This window comes from Myotis daubentonii, chromosome 17 (assembly GCF_963259705.1).
Source record: "Myotis daubentonii chromosome 17, mMyoDau2.1, whole genome shotgun sequence".
Lineage (NCBI taxonomy): Eukaryota > Metazoa > Chordata > Mammalia > Chiroptera > Vespertilionidae > Myotis > Myotis daubentonii.
This window is the reverse complement of record NC_081856.1, coordinates 45,728,791-45,739,192: the sequence shown is the minus strand read 5'-3', so window position 1 is coordinate 45,739,192 and position 10,402 is coordinate 45,728,791. Positions and strand designations below refer to the sequence as shown.

Here is a 10,402-nt window from a genome sequence, read left to right as displayed (position 1 = left end):
GCACACTCCCTACTGGGGATGTGCCCGCAACCAAGGTACATGCCCTTGGCCAGAATCGAACCTGGGACCCTTCAGTCCGCAGGGCGACGCTCTATCCACTGAGCCAAACCGGTTAGGGCGGATCTTAGCTTTCTGAACTTGACTCTTTCCTTGGCAAAATATCCCCCAACTCACATAGTGGTTGTGAAAACCGAAGAAGATATGGACAGACTCTTTTCTTTGTTGACTTCCATGATCCTGTTTTGCCCTGTTTTTTTCTCATGCCTACGTGGCCCGAGTGTTAAAAACAAATCCCACCCACTGAACCCCGACTGTCTAACAGTAATAGTCAGAGCCAAAGTTTATTCAGTGCTTACTATGACTCAGGTACAATTCCAGACACTGCCCCATGTACCATCACGGTATTCAGTGCACTATTTCTTCCATTTCTCAGACAAGGGAACTGTCTCATGCCTAGCACAGTGCCTGGCACACAGAAGGCATTCAATAAACATTTGGATAAACTGAGCAACTTGTTCAAGTCACAGACTTAGCAACGGGCAAAGTGGCGCTCAAGGACAGGACTCTCAGCTCAGTGCTCTTACTTCCATGTCATTTACTCAACTGCTACAGATCCTCTGAGATGTCTGGGGGTATGGATTTAGGGCTGGGGATGATTTAGATCTTCCTGATCCAGAATTTATGCATGGCCAGGTATGTTAGACTAAATAATGGTCCCCCCAAATATATCGAGATCTTAATCCCTGGAACCTGTGAGTGTCACCTTAAATGGGAAAAAGGGACATCACCATAATTCAGTTGTGATTAAGTTAAGTTTAATCCAGATATGGTTAAAAATCTCAAATTGGAAGATTACCCTGGATTATCCGGGTGGGCTTTAAACGCAATTACACATATCTTATAAGAGGGAGGTGGCGGGAGATATAACCCACTCAGAAGAGTAGAGGATGATGCGACCTTCATCTCCTAGAGGCAGATATTGGAGTGATGCAGCCACAAGCCAAGGAATGTTGGCAGCCACCAGAACTAAAAGAGGCAAGAATGAATTCTCCTCTTTCCTAGAGCCTCTGAAGGGAGTGCAGCCCTCCCAATTCCTTGATTTCATCCCAGGGATAGTAATTTCAGACTTCTGGCCTCCAGAACTGTGAGAGAATAACTTTTTGTTGTTTCAAGTGCCCCATTTTATGGCAACTTGTGATGGTACTCACAGGAAACTGACACACCAGGTTTGGGGGATGACCCAGGAAGCTCAGAGTCTGACCTCTCGCATCTGGGAGGTCAGTTGGTTGAGCACCCATCCTATGCATCAAGAGGTTGCCAGTTCGAAGCCCCATGGAGGCACATGCTGGGGCTTGGGGCTTGATTTCTGGCAGGGGGTATGCAGGAGGCAGCTGACCAATGTTTGTCTCTCACTGATATTTCTATCTCTCTCCCTCTCCTTTCTTCTCTCTCTCAAATCATAAAAAAGAAGAAGAAGAGTTTCCTAGTGGCCTTTATGCCTGAGACAGAAATGGAGGAGAGGCTGCGCTTCGTTGATGTTGAACTGAAAGATTTTAACAAAATGGTCTATAGACTCCCAGGAATCAGAAGTTGAAAGCCATCCATCCAGGAATCCTTATTATGTCACTGCTGTGTGGTAGACCTACTAGGAATACAGATACAATAATGCTTGGGAGGGGGTGTGGGCTGGAGCTGTTGGGACACAGGAATTCCCAGGCCCATCCTGCTGGCTGTGCTAAGAGGCCAGGCACCTGGTCAGGAAGGGGCTGGAATCTGAAATCTCTTCCGCCTGAAGGCAAATGTGAGGAGGGTGCTGGCCCCAAGGATGGGCATTTGGCTTAGGTTGCTCCAGGAGTCAGTACGAGGGCGGGCGGGGAACCAGCCTGGCACTGTGCTAGGAGCCTTAGCGTATAAACTCACTTAATCCTGCAGCAACCTCATGAGTAGGTGCTATTATCACCTCTGTTTTATAGGAGAGGAGATGGAGGTACCGAAAGGTTAAGTTACTTGTCTAAGGTTGCAGAGCTGTTCAGCGGCACAGTTGGGATTCAAACCCAGCAGTCTGGCCCCAGACCTCACGTCCTTATGACATTTCCTCTTTATTAAAATATTTCTTATATTCCGTTATATTGGCTAGGCCGCAAAAATATTGGCTGTGGGCCGCATGCAGCCGGGGGGCCGCGAGTTTGACATGCTTGCTCTAGGCCCCAGTGGTCGGCAAACTCATTAGTCAACAGAGCCAAATATCAACGGTACAACGATTGAAATGTTTTTTGAGAGCCAAATTTTTAACCCTAAACTATATAGGTAGGTACATTGTTATTAACTTAATTAGGGTACTCCTAAAGCTTAGGAAGAGCCACACTCAAGGGGCCAAAGAGCCGCATGTGGCTCACGAGCCGCAGTTGATTGACCACAGCAGGCCCGTGGTTCTCAACCTTGGATTCACATTAGAATCACCTGGGAATCTTTTTATTTATTTATTTATTTATTTTTAAATATATTTTATTGATTTTTTACAGAGAGGAAGGGAGAGAGAGAGTTAGAAACATCGATGAGAGAGAAACATCGATCAGTTGCCTCCTGCACATCTCCCACTGGGGATATGCCCGCAACCCAGGTACATGCCCTTGACCGGATTCGAACCTGGGACCTTTCAGTCCACAGGCCGACGCTCTATCCACTGAGCCAAACCGGTTTCGGCGGGAATCTTTTTAAAATCCTGATTTCTGGGCCTCGTCCTCCGGAAATTCTGTTTCTTTGTTACTAATGTTGTGGCCCCACCCCAGAACAAAGAAACAGAATTTCCGGAGGATGAGGCCCAGAAATCAGGATTTTAAAAAGATCCCCAGGTGATTCCAATGTGCAGCCAAGGTTGAGAACCACTGCCCTAGGCGGAGATGGGGCAGGCCTCATCTCTTCAATGGGCTCCTCAGCCTTTCCGCAGAGTGTGACCCTGTTACCTGCCATCCAAAAACTTGAATCTTCTTAAGCAACCACACCGCATGTGTGTGCTGTTGGCCCTACTCAGGAAATTTAATCTTAAAATGATAGCAATCTAGATTCTATCAAAATCTTGGCTCTCTAAGTATGTGCCGGTTTCAACGGTAATTCTTGCATTTATGTTCATTGCTAGAAAGTTCTATCCAAACACTACCTTAGCCCAGTATCCTAGCAAAAGAGCTTCACTGTGTTGGATTTTATGTTAAGCCTTTGGAAGAAACAGCCACATGAACACTCTGGTGTGTTCCAATAAAACTTGAAGGATGTTGCTCACTATTTTGTTCATCATTAATATGATATTTTTCTTTGGGGAAAAAAACCCACCTAAAAACATTTAAATGTATTTATAGAGACCCTGTGTGCATGTCACGGACCGTAATTGAAGGTTTCTTCGTGAACTTCTACATTGGTTTTTGGCCTTGGAGTACATGTGTTTAATGTTACTGTTTTAGCTCATGCCCTATCTTTTTGTCTTGCTTTTCTGAAATGACCATGTTATCCTTCATAGTTTCCATGATTTCTCCTGGATTTTTGTGTGATTTACTAAACAATGTCATTTTTTTTTCATGCATAGCAATGTCTTCTTAAAATGTGGAATACTGAAAACAAACAAAAATCATAATAATAATAATAAAGAATCGGCCAGATATATCTCTTGGTATCATGCTGCTGTCCTTGGCATTCAACATTTCAACAAATGTTTATTAAGACATTGACTGTTGAGAGTTACTGTGCCAAGTGCTAGAACTATAGAGGGAAAGGCAGATTTCCAACCTTTTAAGGAGCTCACAGCCTGAGGCGGGGTGTAGGGGTGTGTGGCATTGGAGTGGACAGACCAGTAATAGTCATTTATGGTACAATTTGTTAAGTGTTGTGAGAGACCCACCTAGGGCAAGGTGCCAGGGCAGCCTGGAGAGGGGAGGCTGAAGAACGCCTTCTGAAGGAGCTGAGTTGTGAAGGTTGAATAATTAATAAATGTGAGGAATGGGTAAAAGCACATTCCCAGCAAAGGGAACAGCAGATGCAAAGACCTGGAGAAACGAGAGGGTGGGGTGGAGGTGTTAGGAACTGCACGTAGCCCCGCAGGCCCCTGGCTGAGGCGGGGATAAGAGTAAACCAGGCACCTGGGAGAGGCAGCGGGCTGGTCATGGGGACTCTTTGGCCCGAAGTCTCCGTGCAGTCCGGCAGGTGATTAGATCCGCGGCTTGGAAACCTCAGCCTTGTCAACATAAGCTGCGCAAGGAAGAGGCTAAGAAGGGAAGCGGTGGCAATATTCCAGGTGAGAAACGATGCGGCTTGGACGGTGTGGAGACAGGTGGACACAGAGAGGTGGGGAGAGTCAGGGATTTTAAGGAAGAGGACCCTGCAGCATGGAGGCTGATGGGGGAAGGAGGGGCCCCTGCTGGATGTTTGGACTGGGCGATTTTCAGGCCGATGAAGGTTCCAGGAGGAGCAGGTGAGGGCCAGGAGATGTGGAGCTTGACAGCGGATGTTTTGCGAGATGGGTCCGTCAGACACGCAGGAGGAAGGTGAGATTGAGGGGCTGCCAATGCCCAGGTGTGGAGAGCGGCTACAGCGTTGGGACAGGCTCAAGCCTCGGACTAATGAGAGGGCACGGTCCTCTCGTGGCAAGGCCCCGTGCAAGTCCCAGCTTGGAGGTCAAAGCCCTCCCAGCACAATGATAGCCAAAGCTCTGGTTGTGAGCTTGACCTTCTGGCCCGAACCTGTGGGCCCAGGTGGCTGAGTGATAGGGGCGGCGGGAGGTGCAGCAAGTGCTGCCAAAACAAAGCTTGATAGAGTTCAGGTGCATGTAATTGAGCAGATTCAAAACCCCCGAGAACATGGTAAACATCTTGGCCACGCCCTTACTTTGCCTCGTGGAATCTGCTATAAAATAAAGACTCGGCTTGCAGGCCGTGGCGCTGTCTCTTCATCAGCATCCCACCTAGCCCTCGGCTTTATTCTCTTGTCTTCTTTAATCCTCACTGCCGCCCCTCAGGCTCACCCCTGACGGTGCTGAGCGCGGCACACCCAGGTGCCGGTGAAAAACGGGAATGTGCTCATACGTGGTGAACACTGTGATGGGCCTGCTGAGGCGGGAGACGGTGTTAATCAATCAAAAAAGCTCCTGGGATGCCAGCTGTGGGCCCGAAACCTTCGCCATTACCTCCTCCGCCCCCGAGGAAGCCTTGAGGAAGGGCTTGTCCACTGGTGGCTGCCGGGCTGGAGAACGGACTGGGTCTGTACGTTTCATTATTCGTTTGGCAGTGAGGCTAGAGAAGTGAACTGAGCACCTGCAGCTTGGACCACACCACAGGCGGCAGGGGGATTGGGAGCAGGTTTTTAAATTTTTATTTATTTTTAAAAACGTTTTTATTGCTTTGAGAGAGAGAAAGGGAGAGGGAGCGAGAGAGAGAAATATCAGCGTTAGAGGGAAACATTGATGGTCAGCTGCCTCATGCACTCCCCCTACTGGGGATCGAGCCCACAACCCGAGCATGTGCCCTGACTGGGAATCGAACTTGTGATCTCTCGGTTCATAGGTTGACGCTTAACCACTGAGCCACGCTGGCCGGGCTTTTATTTATTGAAAAGAAGTCATAGACGGCATTACTACCTTGGGAGGCCACACTGGTCTTGTTGCTGTTCCCTCACATTTCACTGGTTTTCCTTCTTCCCTCCCTCTTCCCCATTCCGGCTCACAGTGCATCCTTGCACCGGTAGCTGCAGCAGCCATGTGCTTATTCCACATCTCTAGCACCCTCATCCTCAGGGCCAGAGTCCTGGTGCGCGAACCCTTCCCTGCCTGGGAGAGAACGTGTGCTGAGCCAGGCCTCCCAGATGGCCAGCCATGGGAAGCAGCAGCTCGTCGGTTGTCACTTATCTGGACGTGGATGAGAAACTTTCAACATTTGCTCAAGTTTTCACTTCTGTTTACCAGTCTATTCTTGGTGCATGAGCCTTGCTCCCCCCAGCTCTTCTATGATTTCTGAGCCATGCTGGTCGGTCTCTGCAGCAATCTGCTGAGAACGCTCAATACTCGCCCTGGCCGGTGTGGCTCAGTTGGTTGGGCATCGCTCATGCATGGAAAGGTTGCGGGTTCTAGTCCCAGTCAGGGCACATGCCTGGGTTGTGGGCTGGATCCCTGATAGGGGACATGCAAGAGGCAGCCGATTGATGTTTTGCTCTCACATCAATGTTTCTCTCCCTCCCTCTCTCTCTCCTTTCCTCTGTCTCTAAAAATTAAATTAAATTAAAATTAAAATTAAAAGAGAATGCTCACTACTCTGGGCGGCCTGGTGAGGCTGGCAGTGCCTGGTAAAAGCAACGCGCGTGGAGACTGCTGGTTCTCTACAGTGTCTGTGCCACATGTGACCTTGGCCCCAGGTGTGGCCATCAAAGGTGTGCTTCTCACTGCCCGGTGGGGCTGGCAAGATCCCTCGGTAGATTTGACACTTACATCATAGGGCTCTGGAAAGATAGCAGTGCATAACGTACTTCCTCTCCCATATCTGCCAGCATCTCACTTGCTTCCTGTTGCTTTTCATCAAAATCTCTGATCAACTTCTTCTCTTCTGTCCTTCCAGTCCCCAGGAGCCACTCTGCCCCTGCCCCCCTCCTCATCCCCCCAGGTCTTCATGGAGGCTGCGAAAATGTGCGGCTTCTTGAAATGCTGAGGAGGAGGTGGAGGTGGCCATGGCTTGGATTCTGGGACCCCTACCCCTCCTACCCCGGTGGTCAGCCGCCCAACCCCGCAGGCATTTGGGTGGCTTTGAGCAGGAGATGGTTAGATTGAGATGGAACTGGATGCTCTCAGGGGGTTGCAGGAGTCAGTGGAGCGAGGACCCTGACCTTGACCTTGACCTTGACCCAGCCAGATTCACACACTGGCTTCTGCATCTAGTTCCCCCTGGGGAGACTCAGCACAGTGACCACCGGGTCATGTTTGGAGAGGGCGTGGCACCCAGTGAGAGCGGAGGGCTTCCTGACTCTCAGTCCTCTGCCTCCCCTGCTGCCCTAGCGGCCGGAGTGGGGGACACATTGAGCCAAACGACACCGGGCAGGCCTGCCCCTCCTGGGCCAGGGGCTCACCAGCCTCAGGTGTTGAAAGGTTTGCACAGGGGGTGGGAGGCAGGGAACAAAGGGGGTGCGGGGTCCTTAAGCAATGACACATGTAGTACAGGGCTGGTGTAGTGGGTTGAATTGTGGCCCCCCCACCCTGCCCCTGTCCCACCAAGGTGGTCCAAGTCCTGGCCCCTGGCACCCATGCATGTGACCTTATTTGGAAAAGAGGTCTTTGCAGGTGTAACAAACAAACTCCAGATGAGAGCATCTTGGATTTAGGGTGGCCCTGGATCCCTAAAAGCTGGGTCCCTACATCCAGTGTTTTCCTTTTTTTCACTGAGTCAACACAGTCTATTCCTGAGCGGCACTTTCACCTTCACACAGTATTCCACGGAGCTGCAACGGGTGTGCGGCGGGGGCTGGGGCTGGACAGGTGCTCCTCATAAAGGATATACGGTGTCGTTCTAAGAGAGGGAGAGGTGACAGGCATGCGGAGGCCACGCGAAGGTGGAGGCAGAGACTGAATTTATGCGGCCGCGAGTCAAGGAACGCCTGGGCCACCGAGGCTGGAAGAGGCCAGAAGAGGCAGGGCAGCCTTCGGAGGGAGCGCGACCCTTGTGACGGTAATTTCAGACTCTGGCCTCCAGATCCGTGAGAGCACACGCTTCTCTCATGTTGGTGTCAGCCACCAAGTTGTGGTGACCTGTTTGGGCAGCCCCAGGAAACGATGCAAACTACCCGGCAGAGAAGAGGCAGGCAGGAGCCTCCTGGGACCAGGCAGACCTCATAACCACTCGGCCTTCTTTCCCCAGGAACTGACACCCGGCTCATCCTGTCCACAGAGCCCTCGGGGCACTGGAGGTGAAGGCTCCAGGACACCTCAGTGTCCTTGACCGAGAGCCCACCTCGAGCCGAACACTGGGCGTGGCACTGGCAGGTCTCTGTGCTCAGGGCTGGGAGTCCTGGCGGGTGTGGGGTGTCACCCCTGCAGCAGTAACAGCCTGTGAGCACCTGCTCAGGCCGCCGGGCCTCCCAGCTCCCGGCCCCTCCAGGGCAGCTCTGCAGAGGGCCCCTGGGAGTGGTGGCTGCCCCTGCAGGCGCATAAACCACCCGCAAAGCATTAAGCAGTGAGAGCTACCCCTTGGGCCAAGAGGATGAAGAAAAGGAACCAGTGCCTGGATGTTGGGGCTGTGAAATTCCGGAGGGAGCCTCCTCCACTCTTTCCGGAGCCACAGGAAAAAGCAGCACAGAGCAGGCGTGACAGGGAGCTGGGCTTGCAGGAGGCGCGGGGATGGCCCGGCTTGGAGAAAGGGACAGAAGTCACTACAGATGCAGCTCCATGGGGGGCGGGGGAGGGAGGAGGGAGGAAGGAGGACTTCTTTTCCTTCTGCTCCTCACTCAGGGCACTTTTCCCCTTCTTTTCCTCCCTCTTTCCGGCCCATCCCCCCTTTCTCTTTACTCAGCTTCGCCCTTCAGTTACTTACACCAAAATCACTGGCTATACTTATAAAAATGCAGATTCCCGGCTGCGCCCTAGACATTGAGAATCTCTGAGGACAGGACCCGTGTCTTTAACACCCTCCCCGGGGGAGTCTCACGCACCATCAACTGGGAATGATTGGCCTAAACGTTAGGCCCTAAAGGGACTTCTGACATGGCCTTTTAGTTTTCGGTTAATAGACTCAGTCCTGAGTGGTGGGTCCAGCGGCCGAAACGCCACAGTCTTTGCTTCTGTCACCATTGGCGACAGGACAGCCTCAGAGGCTGCTGTCACCGGGGGCGGGGGCGGGGGGGGGCGGGGGTGGGGTGGGAAGTGGGGAGTGTGAGCAGAGGAGCCTGTTAGGTGTTAGCACAGGAGAAGGGAGAAAGCTGGCTGAGCCTGATGAAGTTGGGAACCTGCGTTTCACAGACACTTCGGGGGGAAGCGGAGTCGCTCTGCCATGTGGATTAACGTCCGTCCATCCGAGTGGGCAGGGAAGACCGGCTTTCCAATCACCCCAGAGGACAGAGGCCTTGTCCCCCAGATTAAAGGGGGGAGGAGGGCGGGAGGAACACTTAAGGGGGAATTCCTTTTACTGAGTGCCTGAGCAGTGGAAGTCAGAATGGCAACCATAAAGGGGAGGAGACAAACCTAGGACAATCTGGGGAAAAAATCAGACAGGATACGGACGCAAGCCCAGGAAGAGCCAGGAAAGAGACGGTTTAAAAGAAGCCTGCTCTCTCCCAAGCCCAAGGCAATCCAGGGGGGCTTAAGAAAACCCCAGTCTCTCTTTGGCAGCTGTCAGCCTTGGCTAGACTGCTGCTGGGTCCACTGGGGAAGCGCCTGGGGGAGTGTGGCAGCCTTTTAAGGGCATCTGTGCCCTGTGCGTCCTTCTAATAAATCTTGCCACTATAGCCCTAACCCAGTGGTCGGCAAACTCATTAGTCAACAGAGCCAAATATCAACAGTACAATGATTGAAATTTCTTTGGAGAGCCAAATTTTTCAAACTTAAACTATATAGGTAGGTACATTGTTATTAACTTAATTAGGGTACTCCTAAGGCTTAGGAAGAGCCACACTCAAGGGGCCAAAGAGCCGCATGTGACTCACGAGCCACAGTTTGCCGACCACGGCAACCGGTTTGGCTCAGTGGATAGAGTGTCAGCCTGAGGACTGAAGGGTTCCAGGTTCGATTCCAGCCAAGGGCATGTACCTTGGTTGCGGGCACATCCCCAGTAGAGGGATGATCAATGTTTCTCTCTCATTGATGTTTCTAACTCTCTATTCCTCTCCCTTCCTCTCTGTAAAAAATCAATAAAATAAAAAATAAATCTTGCCACTGTTGCTCAACTCCTCCTTTGCAAGTGTCCCTAAAATGCTTTTCCCAGGACACCATAGGAACCTATTCCCAGACTGGCCCTTCAGCAGGAACCGGAGGCCTAACCCTTTCCCAGGTGCTGGAGACAAGGAAGGGCCTGCCTCGCCAGCCTCGCGAGACATGAGCCAGGGAGAGGCTGAGACTCTCACGCCTCCCCTGCCCCATCCCTTTCTAAGCACCGTTCTCCCCATTCGGTCTCCTGTCTGGGGCCCCGGCTGCCAACGGGGCAGCTCTGCTTGCTGAATCCACGGCTGCTGGGATCTGAGCTTTTCTGACATGACTTCTGCAACATTTTGAGCGGGATCATGCTCCAATGGTCACGTTGGGAGGAACCAGGCGTACCAGGCACGTTGCAGTGCGGAATGGATCAGAGCTGGATTACCAGCGTTCTTCCAAGACTGGACCAAGAGCATCAGATACGGTAGGAAGCCAACCGGGGCTTGCAAGGTAAGTTAGGAAAACAGAATTTGCTTC

At 51.7% G+C, this 10,402-nt stretch overlaps 1 pseudogene; it reads right to left on the bottom strand.

Moving 5' to 3' along the window:
* Positions 1 to 4,195: 4,195 nt before the first annotated feature.
* Positions 4,196 to 6,881, bottom strand: LOC132220089 (vesicle transport through interaction with t-SNAREs homolog 1B-like; annotated as a pseudogene).
* Between the last annotated feature and the right edge of the window lie 3,521 nt (positions 6,882 to 10,402).